Source organism: Cucumis melo, chromosome 9, assembly GCF_025177605.1.
Source record: "Cucumis melo cultivar AY chromosome 9, USDA_Cmelo_AY_1.0, whole genome shotgun sequence".
Classification (NCBI taxonomy): domain Eukaryota; kingdom Viridiplantae; phylum Streptophyta; class Magnoliopsida; order Cucurbitales; family Cucurbitaceae; genus Cucumis; species Cucumis melo.
Genome location: NC_066865.1, coordinates 19,952,556 through 19,970,837, shown reverse-complemented (window position 1 = coordinate 19,970,837; position 18,282 = coordinate 19,952,556). Strand labels below are relative to the sequence as shown.

The window sequence follows — 18,282 nt, the reverse complement described above, 5'->3', positions numbered from 1 at the left end:
AGTGAATGAGAGAGTATAGCTTGAAAGTAGGTATCCAATTGACTTAAAAGAGAGGAGGAAAGAATTTGCGGGCCCCTTCTCTTTTATAAGGCAGTGAACCCCTTGGAGTAGTCCCGATCTCTACTCTACTTCACCAAATGAATAAGAAACTATACAAATACAAAGTCCCTTGAAATTGCTTCCTCCCCTGTTGCTATGAGTTCTCCTTCCGACTGGTTGACATTGAGAGTTGAACTACCACCTAGCGCACTAAGGCCCCTCATAAGGCAGGCTCAACTGAATCGATAGTAGTTGTCTATAGTCAGATAAATGAAAAGCATCTTTTTCCTATTGCAAGAGTGCCTGCTATGACCCTTGCTTAGATGAGAGTGGAGTTCCTGCACCTCCCTGCCTCTCTGATCCTCTCCTTCGTAAAGAGATCATAAAGAGAGAATGAAACTGCTCATGAAAAAATAATCTATAATAAGAAAAGAAAATGGAGATCAGAAAGCTCTTCAATCTTCTTGATGATATTCTCTTTTTTTCTCTTTCAGACTATCGGAATATCAGTGCACTCGTCCATCATTCTTTAACCCTTCTCAATTTCATCCTTGATTTCTGATTTGATCTTATTATATAGATAACTTAACCTCTTTCTTATCTCAATCTGATCAGAAAGCTCTTCAATCTTCTTACAGTTTCAGTTCTTGAAAATCCCACTACGCCGGAGAAGGCGCGAAGCGGCGTGACTAAAATGAAATTAGTGGGGACTTGTCTTCTTCTTATAAGTCTTTATTGCTTCTGAAACTGAGAATACGAGGTAAATCACATCAGAAGGTAATATTGACTCCCATGGAACGGGAAAGAACGTTTGTGCCTCGTGAGAGATTTTCAGCTTCAACTAGGTAAAGTATATTCTAACCTTCTTCTTGTAGTAAAGCAGCTGAGCCCATAGCCTTGATCTAAAAGTCGGAGGAAACCTCTTTGGAAGTCCTTTGCCTTCTAACTAATAAGGGTATTCTCTGCCTCGACTTTCTCTTCCCGAATGAGACTTGGGTAAGGATACGATTCTTTCATTACCTTTAAGAAGAAGAGCTGAAAGATTGATGCTGCAACTCCTTCAACGGAACCACTTCCCCGATCCGGCCCCATAAATTCGAAATCTGGGCTGGTCTGGCTTCCCTTTTCTGCCCTTTCATGCGAGGAAGACCGAGAACGAGGTTCAATTCGTAGAATCAGAGGCAAATAAAAGTGGGACAAGATGTCAAATCAAAAGAGAAAGAATCCCTTAGCCTTGGGACAGTCAATGAACAAGGCCGATTGATCTCAGAATGGAAAGAACGGGGGGTACATCCTCTTCTTCAACTAATGAAACTCAAGAATATCCCTGTCTCGCAATATCCTTTGCGCCTCAACATAAAAAGATAAAGCGAGCTCCCTTCTGGTCTTGTACGTACGGATGAAAGGGATGCATCTTCCCTCGCATCTCTCACAACCCCTTTGCTTTCGTCGGTAGGTTGTGGCTCTTGGATCTGTAGCATTCAAAGTTGAAGAAGCAAGACGAGATTTACCCGATACCAGTTTGAAAGTGTGATCATTGTCTTTTAATGCATGAACAAAGTTCAGATCAAAAGAACTGAAGCAAGACGAGCCCAGGACCCCAGGTGGAATGTTCTAAACCCATATTTGTTAGCTAAAATGAACAAAACATTCACTCCTCTCTCAACTCCTGTGGTCCGAAGGACTAGTTAATGAAACTGATTTGAATTTGCTTATTAGGGGGACAATTTGCAAGGTTTTGACGTAGGTTCAAAGAATTTTCAATTGTTGTGACATTCAAAATCAGTCAAGGGGTTAGCAGTCGACCCTACTCTATTTAAGCGACCCGTGAACCCTGGCTGTCTCACTCTATCTTACCTAGCTGCTGTGGGAACTCCGTCAAAGGGACCTCTTTCTTCTGATAATGGCACAGGTACTCTCCCTGTTGGGATTCTATCTAATAATTGGGGAATCTTTCTTATGAAATAGAAGAACCTCACTCGCTTACGATTTCAGTTCCTTTTGTGTTGACTCATTAAAAAAGACTCTTTTCTTTCAAGCATATTCTTTACCTCATTTCAACTACTAAATGATGTGACCTTGCTCCCCAATTAGTAAAGCTTCTAACTATCGATCCCACAGCCATGCCACTCTCAAGTCGAGCAAGTTTGTTCCACCACTCAACAACCTACTTATGAAGGTGAAGCTTCTCTTCCGGGATAGATAACCTTTCTGGCTTCCTCTGCCGCTCGTTCTAACCTCGCCTAACTATGATTCCCTTCGAGCGTCACATTCCTTTTTCCAAAAAGACTGATTCCAAGTAATGTGACTAAAAGTCAAATCGAGAGGGGGAGTAAATCAATGAAGAGAAATAAGCCAAAGGCCTTAGTAGGTAGAATGAATGAAAGAGCAATGCCCTAGCACAGATGAGGCTTGAGGTTTAACCCACGGATGATTCCGCTTAAGGCCCCGATCCCATTTCTCCTTCAAGATCCTCGATCGAAACATCTCAATCAGGGAAAACTTAATAGCCTTCTCCTTTTTTACTCGACTTCTTGTTGTCTTGCTACGTTTGTGCCTCTGAAGTTGGAAAGTCTTAGTTGTCTCGCTATTCAAACCGCGTAGTGGGCCTCAGGTTCAAGATTGGAAAGCGATACTTCAATCATTCTTTGAGCCTCTCCTATGGCTATTTTTTAGAATGACGAAGGAACTCATATTCATTCAGCCTCCAGTACTTAAGAGTCCTAACCTTTGTATCCCAACCCTTTTTAGAGCTTGAGGATAGGGCTAGTCCGTCGATTTGAGTTACCTTGCTACCCACTCTTCCCCAACCGCATAGTGGGCCCGGTCTGTGGTAGTTTAATTCACTCTAACTACTATCATCAATCATTTATAGTACTTCTTTCTTCTTTCTCTTCGTTCAAAAATAATGGTCCAGGTTAGCTTAATTAGTCATTGAGTCCTTATAACTTGTTCATTGACTTTATTGTAGAAGCTTTACGGAATCAGACCTCTACCCTTGGTATCCTTCTTTCTCAGTCAGTGCCCTAGCCGTATTGGATGAGCTAGCTCAAGTCGCTACGGAAAGAGATCAAGACCTTGAATAAGAGTATCCCAGTCCATTAAAGCAAGAAGGCTTCAAGATCAAGATTCAGAGTTAGAGAGGACTCCTTCTCTCCTTTCAGTCGAGCCCTTGTTCATTGAGGCAGTGGAGCGGTACCAAAGCAAAAAGGAAGAGAATCAATCATCGCAGACGGAGAGAAAAAATCACTCATAGGGCGTCGGCTGCTCGACCCAAAGGTAGAAGTAGTAGGAGAGGAATCGCTCACTTGAATTGAGAAATCTCTCTTTTTTCTCTTTTTCCGAATTGAGCCGCTTTCTTCATTTTTTGAGTTAAATCAGTCAAAAAGGTGAATATGGAGGAAATTAAGCTACGTAGAACCAAAAACAAAGGTCCAGGTGACTATTCCATATATCCTTTGATTTCATGTTAATAGGTTACGAAGGAGATTAGGCTCGACAGAAAGAGAGTTGGATCTTAACGGCTTACTATCATCTCACTATTTGAATGGAAAGGTATTTGATTCATAGAAGAAAAGGAGAAGAAAGGAATTTCCCACAGAGGGCGCTATGCAGATGAGTTGGAGTACGAAAGGTAACTGAAAGAAGTGAGAATTCTCTCCAAGTTTACTCTTTAAGACCAGGATAGATATGAGACCCCAGTCTCGGAAGTTAAACTCTCTTAAATGAGGCATTCGCTCGCTCAGAGGTAGCGAGACCCTCATATCCAAAATGTCCAAGGAGATGGCCTTCACATACTCGCGTATGGAGTCACTTTGGCTTCGCTTTCTTCTTTTGAGAATGTTGTAGCTTATCTTGTTGAAACGGTAAGCTCTTCGCTATTAAGGCCTTTGAAGGAGAAATTCTTTTCTTATTTGATAATAAATAGGTTGATTTAGCTATCCCTCTTTCATTCGTCGTGACTCCAGATTCAGCTAGAGAAGTTATGAGATCGGATCTCGTCATGAATAACTAAGAAAAAGATCCCATCTCTCATGTCTTGGAGAGAAAGCTAATATGATAAGAGTTATAGAGTCAGAAAGAGAAGCAGAACCTTATTATTATTAGTTCTGATAATCAGAAGCAGAACCTTCTAAACTCAATCAAAAATGCTCTTGAACCCTAAAAACCCTACGACAACCTAGGTTAACCTAAAATAAGTACGAATTGCATTTTAATGCCTCCTAAGCTTAAGGAAGAATTCTTCGATCTCAGCTTTCCTTCGGGCTTCAATTCAATTAAGAAAAAAAAAGGCTTAGCAGATTACTGAACTCTCTCAACCCAATTCAAACTCAATTTGAGAGTTCCGGGGCACACTTTCCACGTGCTTCAACCAGATTCAAAGATACTTAGTCTGAAGAGGCCTCACAACCATGGACCTTTTGGCATTGCCACACGATCCACGCATGCAAATCGAACTAGCGCGGGGAGTTCTTTCCCTTACCTGCTCGAAAGTTCAAGCTCGACCACATCCCTCCTTTCTTTTTCTGTTGTAGCCATAGAAAGAGAAGTCGCCTCGTCCATTGATCGATAAGTCCTTAGTTGAGAAATCCTTTCTATTTTCTATTATTGTCTCATAAATATGCTTTAGATCTTGAATCAAAAAAGGATATCGAGATTCCCGAAACCAAGCAAGAAATCCAGCAACTAAAAGATCTAATATACAAGGGTCCAGGCGACTGGTCTGGGACAATTCTGCAAGACGAAGACGAAGAAGGCTCAAAGAATTTGAGAAGGAAAGAGAGGTTAACGAGAGAGGTCGCGCAGGTCACCTCTTAGGCTGATACCTATTATCCCCTTTTTTATGGGGCTCTTTCTTACGAACCACTTGAGAAAGCATTTCTTCGCACCTCTCAAGAAATAAGAAGTTGATTTATCAATAAGAATAAAGTCAAAGACTTTGAGAGGAGTTGAGAGAAGTTGAAAAGCTAATCTTTCCTTCTTCTCTGATCGATGTTATTGGGATAATTAAATTTTGATGCGTCTCGCTTCTGATCTCCACTTTTTTTCTTCTCTCTTCTTAAAGAAGGAAAGCATATCTCCCTCTTTCGATAGCGGAATTAGACCGAGCCCTATTGGCAACCGCTCCGTGGGATCCTCGATAATCACTGAAGTTATTATGGAATATATGAAGGAACCTATCCTCTCGTCTCACAACTTTGGCCCGATCTGTGGTAGCTTAATTAGTCGAAGAGTGACTAAAACCACTCGCTTAAACGGACAAGAAAATAGAAATGAAAACAAGAATGAAAGAAGAAAACCTCAACACAGGTAACAGAGATCCCTTTGCTGCGCCTCCTAACCTGCTGGAACTGATCTTTCTTAAGCCCTTGTCCCTCTTCCTCTACACCTCCAGCTACTTTGATTTCATTCTTGGACTTCCGCACCCAAGAAAGCCGCATCCATATCGCCTGCTTCTGACTCTTCCTCTTCTTGGCCTAAACGTTTAGTTTAGGTCGAGCTACATCCTTCCTCTATTAATTACATCATTCCAATGCTATAAACTTTAGTAAAGAACGCTCCTCATAAATTAGAGGTTAAGAGATTTTTCTGTCTTCCCGCTACGTCTTCCTCTGTTCTTCTATAAGGACTCAAATTCTTTTTTCCTCCCCATTTTTTCTTAGCGATGGCTTTGAGTGGTCCGGAGGCTGAATTCATATTCATCATTCCATAGGTTCGGAGGTTATGAAATAACTCGACTCCTACGGGGCGATTCGAAGAAACTCGACTGATAAGGAGTCAATGATGATAATAAGTGCAATCTAATATTGCCTACTAGATTATTCATTCTATTGAATATAAAGAATATTGGGATGAGTTATTATATGAGATGAGAATACTCACTATAACAACACTGATTCCTATTTCAGTGACTCAGTAAAGCATAATCTAACATCTGACTCAAGATCAATATTTCGTCTTATCGGTCCTACTAGGAAAAGCCGCCTCACTCTCCTTTCTGACTCAGGAAGTCGACTCCTAAGGCTTAAGGCTAAGAGTTCGCAATTGGGATAGATTACTTATTTGACAAAAGAGACTCAGGACCCTGTGCATCAATAGCTCGCTTCGCCCCCTATGAGTTCTGGATGTGACCTTTCATACTCAAGCGAGAAACCAAGCTCTCTCTTGTTCTTCCACGGAGAAACTGAGTCAATTTATCTTCAGAGCTATTGCATAACCTATCCTCGCCTACTAGGGAAAACCTATGCCTTCTGTATTGGGATCCTTACCCTAGGCTTTCTTCCTCAACCTCTCCAAACTAGAACAAACTACGATTTTTGTTTGTTCTTCCTATCTGAGTGCCATAGTTCCGATCAGAGTCAACTCGATTTTTGCTTCCTATTGGTGCTTTTATAAGTCGAGTCGTATGATAACCTCTAACTCTTGCTTCGGCAACATCTCATTCCTTGTCTCTTGAGAACAGTTATTCAGTAATGGAATAAGAGGAGAGCTCCTTTAGAAAGAAGACTGATGAAATGGAAGAAAAGCCCAGTCGCACCCAAGGACTCTGCTGGCCTACCCAACTCGGTCCGAAGCAGCAGCTCTAATTCTGATCCTTTCCAATCGTAAACAAAGTCAAGCAAAAGCATACGATAACCTTGAGTCGAGATCCTCTTTTCCTTTCAAACTTCTCAACTCCTTCCTTGTTCATTGAGGCTCTAAAATAAATAAGGATAAGGACTTCGCTTTCAAATTCTGAGATAATTCTTCGATCCTTACAGATGAATATTGATTAAATTAAGGGTTCGTCCGTAGGATATGAATTAACAATTAAGCTACCACGAACCAATTCGAAGAAAGTCGACTAAGAAGGAGTCAATGAGGATAATAAGGGTTGAATCAGGGGTTAGGAAGGAGAGGCGGAGTAGGAGTTTCAAGCTCATTCCTTCCTTATCCAATTAGAAGGAGTTGAACAAGGGCTCAATAAAAAAGAAAGGGATTTTAGCCGATTATCGCAATTTACGTGGATGAAAGCAAAGGCCTTATTGTAGACGGAAGCATACTCCTCACCCAAATACACATGACTGTTCTAGTCTTGATAAAGAGAAAAAAGGGGTTGAGCAGAAAGGGAATTTCCATAAATGAGATGAGAGAGTCTTTTGAATATAAGGCCACAAGGAGAGCTATGAAGACTGGTCCTCCTTAGCTTAATCAGGAGTCGCGCTGACCAATACTGGGGTAGTTTGACCCCTAGGCTTTCTCTTTATTCCTTTTATTTGATTTGAGTATATTTTTTCTTTCAAGGATAGGCTTTTTTCTCTTCTGGTCCATGGTAGTTTAATTCTGATTCCATAGGTGATGACCGGAGATAGAGATGCTATCGAGCTACTAATTCGTCTTACCTTGATCCTCAACGGAGACGGATGCCTGTTCCTCATACTCTTCATCGAACCCATATCCTATTTATTGAATAGTGATTAGATAAGAGAGGATAGCGGCTTAGTCGAGATGGGATAGTTCTTCGACCCTTGACTCCTTTTCATTTAGAAGTCAGGCCTTCAAAATCAAAGGAGCGGTTAGGGGCAAAGAATTTGCAAGGAGAGGTTCAGACTAAAAAAAAAAGGAGGCCTACGAAGCCTTAAGCTACTTTATAGGAGTGCACTCACGTCTAAAGGTTTAAAGAAGAAATCATGTTGCATTCTCTTTCCATGTATTCCATTACTGAATAATGAAAGATCTCTAAGCCCTACGTGGGCCGCAACGGTCTCTGGGCGAAGATCGATCGATCCGACCGAGGACGACTCTCCTCTGTCCCCCAAGCTTAACAAAAAGACGATCTCTTCTGATTTGTAGGGAATTCAGTCAGCTTGTTCCATAAATATGAATCAGTCCCTTCCTATCTGCGCTGGTGGTCGTATTCTCATAATTCAGCCTTGAATTAGGCGTTGGGAGCAACCACAAGGAGGCCAGATTGCTCATCTTATACAAGTTCGATAAAGTCTCTATCCGGGGGGGCTGACCGACCTTGATTCCCTAGAAGCCTGAACTTCTGGTCTCGCGGTTGATTGATCCAAGGCTGAAGGATAATCTTCCGGGGTCCAGTTCGACTGGACTCATTCCCCGTCTTTGAACGAGTCTCGACTGAATCAATGAACAAGGTCTCAACTGAAAGGAGAGAAAATGAAGAAAATGCATGGTTTGGGCCTATATGGAAGGCAAGAAAGAAATATATGTAGTTCACTCATTTGTAATCAGAGTAGATAGGCTTTTTCCTTCCATTTTGAAACGGGTGGGTTTACATCATTCATTCATGGTGGAGAAGTTCTTATGAGCATTAAGACATTTTTTTTATGTATTACCGCTACGTGGGCATTTGGAAGGATGATCACCTTCTACTTATCACGAGGCCCCATTCCTTTCTTCTCCCTCTCTGTGGCCGGTTAAATCGGGTAGGCTTCCCTCCGAGCCCGCGTAGTGGGCTTCTCTAAAAGGAATATGAGAAGAAAAAAAGAAATTCAAACCTATCACTAGGCCTAACTTTGATAGTGAGCTCTTCGATCCAATTCTACCAGTCAGCGTACCATCCGACCCCAAAAATGGGGATGTTTTCTAAAAGGTGTAGTAATTCCTTTCTTTATGAAAGCAGTCAATAAAGAACCCCTCTGCTTGGCCAAGAGGTTTAGGCTAATCGACCAGACGATGTCCTTCTTTCTTCAAGTGTATATTCTATCTTTTCTAAATAAGGAGGGGAAATGGATACGAAAAAATCAGTAGAAGTTGTCCAGAGAAAGGAGGCATCACTCGAATAGGACCAGAATCGGGACCAAGAGCGAACTCTCTCTTCATCTAGTAGTCTTTCCCTAGTGAAATAGCTGGATAAGGCGCTTCCTTCTCTCTTTTTTCTGTGTGTTGCTGTATGAAGAAGGAAGATCTGAGACCGAGAGGTCACTTCCAGATTCAAAGGAGGGAAGGGGCACTTGTATTCGTCATAAAGGTCAAGAATGAAGTGGAAAAGTCTCATATTTTTGTGCAAGCGGCCTATAGAGAGTTAAGGCAAATACCCCATCCCGGTCGATCATAGAGTGAATTTCGAATTCCGACTAAATGGGGAATTGTGTGATGAGAGGGTGCAATCATCTTCTCTTTGTATTCATTTCTTTCATTCAGCCTATCACTCATTTCACATCGCACTAAAGCCTAAATGGAAGAGGTCCGGCCATGGGATCGTCCATCGTCCACAGTCGTAGATATTAGGTACTTTGAGCCGTTCTTATCCTTATAATCATAAGAAAGGGCTATGGGTCCTCGTTCTTCATTCAAATCTAGCCTGGTTCTTGAATGAATGAGATAAGGAGATCTCCAAGGAAAAAAGCCTAACCTTTAGGTCAAGACATAGAAATCCAAGGAAAATCAGTGAGAAGCCAGGGCCCTAGCCATATCGCAATTTACGTGGATGAGTTCGAAACTCAAGGCCTTATTTCTGACTGAAAGCACTCCACTCCTCTCCGTCGAGTCATTCCTCTCCCGTGTAGTGGGGATCCGCAACTGAGAATGACCTTTGTGAAATGACCTGGCTTCTGGAAAGATTACCTTGATGGTGGATCCTAGGGGTGGAGATCTCATCTTCTTCAACCTCTAATTCCTTGTCTTCCTACCCACGGATGAAAGAGATCGGTCGAGGATCTAGAGCCTATCAGTAAAGGTTCACGCTTCATTCTACTTCTTCTTCCGCACTACAATGGCCCGATCCACCATCAGACTTAGGGGTAGGAATTTCTGAAAGAGGGGGCGTACTATTAGACTGAAAGGCGAAGAAGACTACACTGAACCAAGACCCTAATTAAAGGAAATAGCTGGAAGGGTGGGGTGTGAACCCCGTGACTGATGCGCGATCTCCCATTTTTAGGGATGAGCCTATGAGAAGCCTTGCCTGGCAAGGTCCGAAAATCTAGCATGAGAGAGTGATGTTTCCAGGCTATCCTCGTATGGATAAGAAAAGTTCTGATTCACTGCCCTTGGCCTCGCCCTACTCCCGAAAAGAGTGATGATTGAATTCACTAACCTAAAGACCGATCATAAGACTTTGCATAGTCAAGTGATTAATAGTTTCATTATTAAAAAACGTTGAGTAATTAATAGTTTATCATTCAAAAGCGTGGATGAAAGAGACTATTTACAAGGGATTGAGAAGAGGAAAGAAGACTGAGAAAAGTCTTAACATCATACTCCAGCTCTTGATGATTGGCCGCTCTTATCAACTACTTATTATAGAAAGATATTTGCACCCCTTTATGAAAGGAATTCTGACTTTCGTGGGAGTGCAAGGCTGAATTCAAGATTTTCATGCTCTTTTTCTCTTTTATCAAGACTACTCTATCCTATGCGAAATTAAACTACCACAGATCGGGAATAGGAGTGCAAGTGCGGAGCATCTTTAATGAATTGAATATCAGAGCTTGAAGAGCTTTATAACTTCTTATATTTCATTAAGAATGAAGAGCAACGATGAGGAAATCCTATTAGTATTTCAAGGCCTAAGCATAGACGATAAAGACTATAAAGCTTAGTACGCCTAAGCTCAGCTTGATAAAGCCTTGAAATCTTATCCTCTTTCGTTCGCAGCGAGCCAAGATTCATAAAGGACTGATTATATTATTCTTCTATATTCTATCTGATTATGAAATAATAAAGAGGAGCGGCTTGAATCTTGGACTCCTTTCAATCGCTTCTCAAATTCTTTGAGCCTCTCATTGATAAGGACTTACGTCGGACTTGTGAATTCCACTGATTTGAATATGAAAGATGGATATCTATTGTTCTTGCTGTGTCGGATGCTGAATTATAGACCGATCGGGAATGAATGAAAGGCCGTCGACCTAACCTTTCACTAAATTCAAGGCGGAGGAGGTTATAAAATAACTCGACTGAAAATAGAGGAGAGGGGCGAAGCCACTCGACTGAGGTTAGGAAGGAGAGGGGCGAAGTGAAGTCCTTATCCTCAAATTCAAAGGAGTGAATTATGAAATAACTCGACTCAAAATAAAAGGTGAGAAGAAGGATCGAAGAATTTGAGGCGAAAGGACTGAATGAAAATAAAAGAAGGAGTGCATTATGAAATAACTCGACTCAAAATAGAGGTGAGAAGAATGATCGAAGAATTTGAGGCGAAAGGACTGAATGATAATATAAGAAGGAGCTCTTATAGTTAGAAATAACTCGACTCAAAATGATAAGGGTCGATGCGAAGAAAGTCGACTAAGAAGGAGAGGTGGAAAGAATTTGCGAGAAGCTCATTAAATAAAAACTGATCCTTAAAAAAGGCTTAAAGGATCAAAGAATTTGTGAAATCCATATTAACTTGTCCTTCGGACCGACAAAGAATAAGACTTATTCTGATTCTTAGAGATTTTGAACATAAGAGGATTTCATTCTTCTTCCTTTGATAATCTCCTCTTGCTATCTAAGATCTTGTCTTTGGGACTATTTCGGATGGGAAGGGATGGCTAAAAAGCTGCATCAAGGGAAATCTCAGGCTTTGAAGCTGAAGCAACTAAATCTGCTCAATCAGCAAGTTCCAGCGGCCTTCCTCGAACAAAAGCGTGAAAAACGGAGGCAAAAGCTGTGGTAGCAGCCTCAAAAGTGAGAACTAAAGTAGATGATGCGTCGGGCACCACACGGAAAAGTTAGTATTTTTGACATCATGAAAAGAGAGAAAAAAAAAAGAAATTTGTAAACAAGATAGCGAGGGGAACCTTCTTATTTACTTCACTCTCCAGATCGAAAGCAAGGATTCTGAGATGCGGGATTACCAATGTCACGATTGGAATCTTGAAAGGAAGCTGTGGCATTTCTGCCTTTCCTCCTTATTAGGATTGAAGGAGGCATGCTAAGTACAGACGATGGCATCGAATGCAAGCTGGTAGTACTAAATAGCAAGACCAAACATTAAACCTACTAAAAGAAAAAGAGTTTCATTTTGATGGGACTCATTGCTTTAGATAATTCAGTACTCAGTCTAACTGGTACGAAGTCACAGATATAACATAGCCTGGGAAGTTATGCTTTTGAAGGTAGGAAAGAATCCTTTCGCCTATAGAATTTGGAATCTCCCCGATGAAACTTCTCTTTCTCACGAAAAAGTCCAAAGTGGTATATGCCCTCCCCACACTTCTGCCTATTTCTCCGTGAAAATCGCTTTGATACGAGCAAACTATTTGACAAAGAAAATTCTTGATGGCCTTGAGCTTTTCCACAAGAGGAACCCTATGGGAAAAAATAAGAGACAAGTCTCCAAACTCAAAAGAGTTAGCAAGTTTCCTTTCCCTTTCTATGCCTTGCTTTCTGGCCACTTCTTTTATTGAATTGTAAACAAGTCCTCGATCATTCTTTTGAAATCTTCTTTTTCAACTCATCTAAAGCTTGATTTCTGTCTTATGGAACCTTCTCAATCTTCTTTGACTTTGTTTTGGGGAAGGACTGTACCCCCGTCCGAAGGACTCATTCATCCATATTCACGACGGCGGAGGACGAGTCTCATTCCACTATTCGTTCGAAGGACTATACATCCTATTTCTTTAGGAGGACTTCTTTATCCATATTCATGAGCCGAAGGACTATTCAACCTATTACTTTGTCAATATGCCTATTCTTTTCTTTGGTCTGAAGGACTTGTTTATATCCATATTAATCTATGGATAAAAGAGGTGCCTAGGTTCAAAGAATGATCGCGTCTTATCTACTTAGATTATTACTTTTGAGATCAATCATATTTCATTGATCCTTTCACTCTTTGTACTTGGATTTGATTCCATTCGGATTGCTCGAATCTTAGATATTATGTCAACTTCAATCTTCTTGGATAGGGTTTTCAACTCCTACGGAGCCTCTCCTCCGGACGTGAAGAAGAAGATCGACTCTTATCAATGAATAAAGGCGCAAAGAATTTGCGAATTTGAGGGGTTGACAGCTGCAATTACTAAAGCAACTAAAGCTCTTACAACAAACTTTTGAAACCTTTTCAGGAACTACTACTTCCACAGCCATAGACTCTGACTGAGGCTTCCGCTTCTCTGGGGCTAACTGTTCTTTAACCCTTCTTTTTGAAGAATCCTACTCCTAACCCAATGGCCCATCTCACTACGGCAACTCGGTCTCGTGAAAGCGATGACGCTGCTGCCTCTTACCTCGTTACTACTGAGAAATTTACATTTCAGTAGAAAGAAGAAATAGCTTTTCCTTTCTCGCATTTCCCTCATTTATCATAAACGAAAGAATCTACCCACGGAGCGGTACGGGGTGGGCTTCGGTGGGGTTCCCAACCTTTGGTCTCGGCTTGCCTCCGCTTGTGATCAGAATTTAGTGGCATCTAGCCCCGTAGCGAAACCTGATCCATTTTCAGATGAAAAAGACATTCATTCAGGTTGGGTCTGTCTTTCGTTCTTCTTGAATTTCATTCATCAAATCGTCAGAGCGAAGGGTCAAAGAATGATCGAGGAGTTGCTTTCCCTATGATAGAATGGGATCGACCGAAGTTGAATCAAAATGACTGCAATTTCGAGAGGATTAGGAGATAGATATCTAAGAACAAATCAATGATTCCACTCTTTGAACAATCAATGAACAAGGCTCCATAAGAGAAAGGGGTATCGTGAAAGACTAAATTAATGAACAAAGGTTGAGGCATCCTCCGGACTATGAATCATATATATTTTGATTAATGTAACCACATATGTCTAATGTTTCTGACTCCTTTGGACTGAGAACAAAGGTCGAGGCGTCCTCCGGACTATGAAATCTATTACAAAGGTTGAGGCGAGACTGAAAGGTCCGAAGCAACTTGACTTAAAATCAAAGGAGCGGTTAGGAGTTGAGAAGATAAGAAGAGAAAACAAGTCCTTCGGACTAAGAAGAATTTGAGAAAAAAGAAAGAGAGAAGAAAAGTTCATATGTCCTTATCAATGAGACTGATCGATGATCGATGTTGTTGTCAAATTCCTTATATATATGTCTTTTTGAGACTGATGACAGAAAAGGAAGTGTCACCGAGAGGAACTGGTATTGAATCAGAAGATTAGGCATACGAGGATGATATGGAGCAAAGCCCGAACTATCTATCTATGATTGGAAGAAATGCCTCTCTTCTGAGAATTAAAGTGGAATGAGTTCCATCCAGAGTCAAATTTGGGAGAGAAGGACCGAAAGGCTTTGACTGAAATTCCGAGGAAGACCAAGGAGCGGTAGTAGAGGGCCAAGGAATTCCCAGTTGAGTAAGAGGTTATCATACGCGCCTCTTGAACAAGAAAAAAAGCTCTTTCCCTAATTGAGGGAGAGGAAGAAGAATAGCAGAGTTCCAGAGAGTAAGCATAACAAGAATCGGAAGCATAATTGATGTCTGACCTTCATTCATGAAAGAATGGAATGTGAATTTTGCACCTCAGTCTCAAATCGAGTCAAATCACAGTCTGAATTTTCTAGGACCAGTGAACTCATCACCTTTCTTTTAACCTGGGGACTGAGGATGAGGATAGGAGAAGAACTTCTACCAAGAAAAAATTCATTACCCCCATGAAATCACCCCATTTTGATGATAAGGAAATTCTATTATCAATCTGACTAGGAATTCTGACTGAATTAAGAATGAGAACTTTCGATACATATTCAATAGTTCAGTCAGTCGTCTACACCATACTTTGACGAAGCGATTTTGAGATCAGTTGATAGGAGGCTGCATCTCCGGGACCGCAGTCCACTATTGGTGGAGAGCTAGGCGTCCACTTTCTTTGATCAAAGAAGGTGGGAACTCTCTGACGATATTCAAAAATTCTGATTAATCACTCCCCATATTTTTATGATTTCTAAGACTATTACAAAAGGGGTCGAGTTCCCACTGGGACTGAGAAAGATCGACCTATTTCTTCTTATTCTATTATGATGAATATACGAAAGACGGACCCCTATGAGTTCGCTCTTGAGGCTAGGGCTAACCTCGTCAACTCAGTAAAGATCAATTCCCCAGCTAGGTTGCTTTGGCTACCCTCCCTGAACCTGAAACCTCTATCAAGCCAATTCCAAGGCCCATCGGTTGAGGCCTCCTCAGTCTCGATCCTGAAGACTGATTTATAAGTTGAACGAACTCCTAAACCTCCAAGTCTGATGAATGAAAGGCTCATGAGGTTTGATCTCATATCTATTTATGAGGTTCAGGCCTTTGAAATCTGATTCTTCGAATTCTGATCTTCTTTCTTCTATCCTCAGTCCTCTCTCTCCTATCATCTTTACGGGAATGATATCTATCTTCATTCTTGAGAATTGCTATAGATTCTTAGTATTCATGGGGGGTGGCGAGGTTGCGTCCTTCTTTTCTTGCATCCGAACTAGGTTCTGCTATGGCTTGAATCCATGACCCCATCCTACTCCTTCATAGAATATTGAGAATCTTTTCAGAAAAGCGAGACCAAGGGTTCTGGCCACTGACCCTACTTCAATACCAGGCAATATCCGCAACCTTGGCTACTTCCTGTGCTCATTCTCTCATTCCCTTTCCCAGATTTCTCCTCACCCTGATCCGATTTCTCACGATCTCAAGGCTCCACGTCCGAATCCTATATGCTTACCCTCTAGTGGACTTCAACTCAAGGGCTCTCGTCTCATTCAGGATTCTTCTTGCTATCCCACCAGTTCTTATCAAGAAGGAGAGAAAGAATCTCCTCAGCGGGTAGCTCGAGCGGACTCAGTCTGGGGACTTCAAGAATGAAAGAGATTGTCGATTTTCAAAAATGGGAATGAAGTCTATTAATCCAGAGGATGGGGACATGTCCCCAGGGCCTTAGCCTGAGATCTTTGGTCCTCTAAATTGGGTCCATTTCGCTCCGTGGGATGAGTAGTTAGTTCTCCAACTTCCATTGATTGGGAATCTTTCTTCGTAGAATACAGTCTTAGACTGATTCTCGGATATATCATACCATAACAGCTCTGATCCTAGCACACATCACCTCGGGCCACCTTAGAGCTGATACCCTACTGATCTGCCTTTTCCTATAGAATAAGTAGTTGTATGGGTTGCCTACTTCTTTATTCATTTGAGACTATAATGAAAGAAAAAGTACTTCTGATGCCTGGATCTGGTCCTAATCTTTCGATCCTATTCATCTATCTTCTGCTTGAGGGGCTAGGTAATCTCATCTGTAACCTCTTCCGAAAGAGATAGATCGACCGCTTGAGCTCCGTAGGAGCAGTCTGATTTTCTTCTTCCCCTCCGAAGGCGCAAAGAATCTTGCCTTTTCCGTTAGCTTTCTTTTTATAATGTAGATGTAGAAAAGATGGAACTCAAAGGAGAAAAAGCAACCTTCTTACCAGTTTCATAGGTTCCGGAAGAGGCTAAGGAAATCTAGAAGAATTCTCTCCTTCGTAGAATAGGACTGAAGTAGATTAAGACTGCGAGACTGATTCATAACCTTGTGTATTAGATCTTTTCGATGTCAGTAAGAAGGCCTATACATTGGGTCGGACGTCGCCTGCATCATCAAATAAGTAGGGGAATGAGAGAGAAGATGCCTCCTATCCGACCTCTAGAAAGAGAGAATACGAGGTCTAAAAGGTGCGACTAAAGGTCAAAAAAGCTTGACCGATAATCAAGGTCTGAATAGGTAATTCTTCTCAGTGTTAGCGAACGGAACTATACCCCCTACTCTCTTTCATTCTTCGTTGAGGAAGGTTAGACACAGCAAAGACGTCAATATCTTTGAGTTCGGTCTTGAAGTTAGATCCGTTTAATGAGATCTTTCTCATGCAAGGAAGTTTTCTTGAAATTCTTGTATGCTAACCTCCCGTGTCGTGAATGGTTCTGGGATTTCTCTTTCGAAATGAGAGGAAGGATCCTGCTCTGCTTCCTCCTCTTAAGGTTCGTGTTGGTCATGGTCGGTTGGGGAGCTCTCTGTTCTTGGAAGTGAAACCTGAATCCTGGTATGGAATCCAGCCCCCTTATTCATTGATTGTTCATATACCATATTTTGCATAATTGCTTATAAATAAGCGCTAGTTCTGACATCCACTACATCAACAAGAACTACAACTTCTTAAAGAGAAAGAACTAAAGCAAGAGCGCAAACCTAAAGGCACAGTGCCAGTGCCTACTGCGCCTCCTTCAATCGCGGAATAGAATATGGAAGAAAGCCCCTAGCAAGAGAACCTTCCTTCTTATTGGAGAAGAGGAGTTCAAGAGTAGAAATCATGGGATTTCTCTTTCAAAGTGGAGCCTTTTTTTGTATAAACGGGATAAAGATGCTCCGTAGGAGGTTTTGATGGTAGTCAAGATTATGAAAAAGATTTGAAAAGACTTCAATGACACAGGTTCAGACGTTTTGATGATTGACTTGACTATTACTTTGAAGAGAAGTTGCTCAAAAGGAGCCTTCTACGCGGCACTACAGAATTCTGGAATGAACAGGCTTTTAGTGGAATTAAGCTAGTTCGAACTCTCATTGATAAGGACATATATATGAACCTCTTCCATGAATGAGTCCTTCGCTTTCAGAGTCCTAACCTTTGTATCCTCATTAATAAGGACATATTCATATTCCACTACGGACCGGACCAGGGACCGGAGCAGTTCAAAGACTATTATTTCAGATGAGAGAAGAGGAGTCAATGAACAAGGGAGAACAACTCATCTAGAGCTTTATTTGACTACGCGGTAAGGCAGAGTAAAGAGTTGACAGACGCATGCGAAAGGAAGCGACCACTTATGGCAAGGCACCTAGACCAAGGTTAGAATAGAAGCCAAGCGCATTTATATAAGTTCAGAAGAAAAGACGTTTTGATGATTGACTTGACTATGAAAAATAATATCAGAAGAATTATGGAATGAACCAAAGAAGAGAAGCTGTTAATATGGATAAACAAGTCGACTCCACAGGAGGCTCCATAGGAGATTCTTTGCCGTAGGTAAGACTATTACAATCAATGATTGAGGCTCAAAGAATATTGAGGGAATGAACGAGTCAAGAGGTTATATAATATAGAAAGAAGAAAGACAACTCCTTCTACGCAGTCTTGATAATTTTCAAAGACGACCTACGACACTACATAAGACTCTTATTACGGGGAAGCAAAAGCTGCTCGACATTACTAATTTTAAACTGAGTCACTCACTGAGCTTTACAGCTCACCCTTTCCAAAATGTTTTACCCATTTTCCAGGTAGAGATCGAGTTCCCGTTGCCTGATAGACTGCCTTAGTCTGCTGAAGCTCCATTATCGATTGTAA

General features: G+C 41.4%; 1 protein-coding gene across 1 annotated transcript in view; it reads left to right on the top strand.

The window, feature by feature from the left end:
• The first annotated feature begins 8,856 nt into the window (after positions 1–8,856).
• The window catches only part of LOC103502093 (uncharacterized), a 28,545-nt gene continuing 19,119 nt past the window's right edge, over positions 8,857–18,282 (top strand). Inside the window, exon 1 of the transcript XR_007823802.1 lies at positions 8,857–18,278. The gene's annotated coding sequence lies outside the window, so the exon portion shown is untranslated. The remainder of the gene's footprint in view (positions 18,279–18,282) is intronic.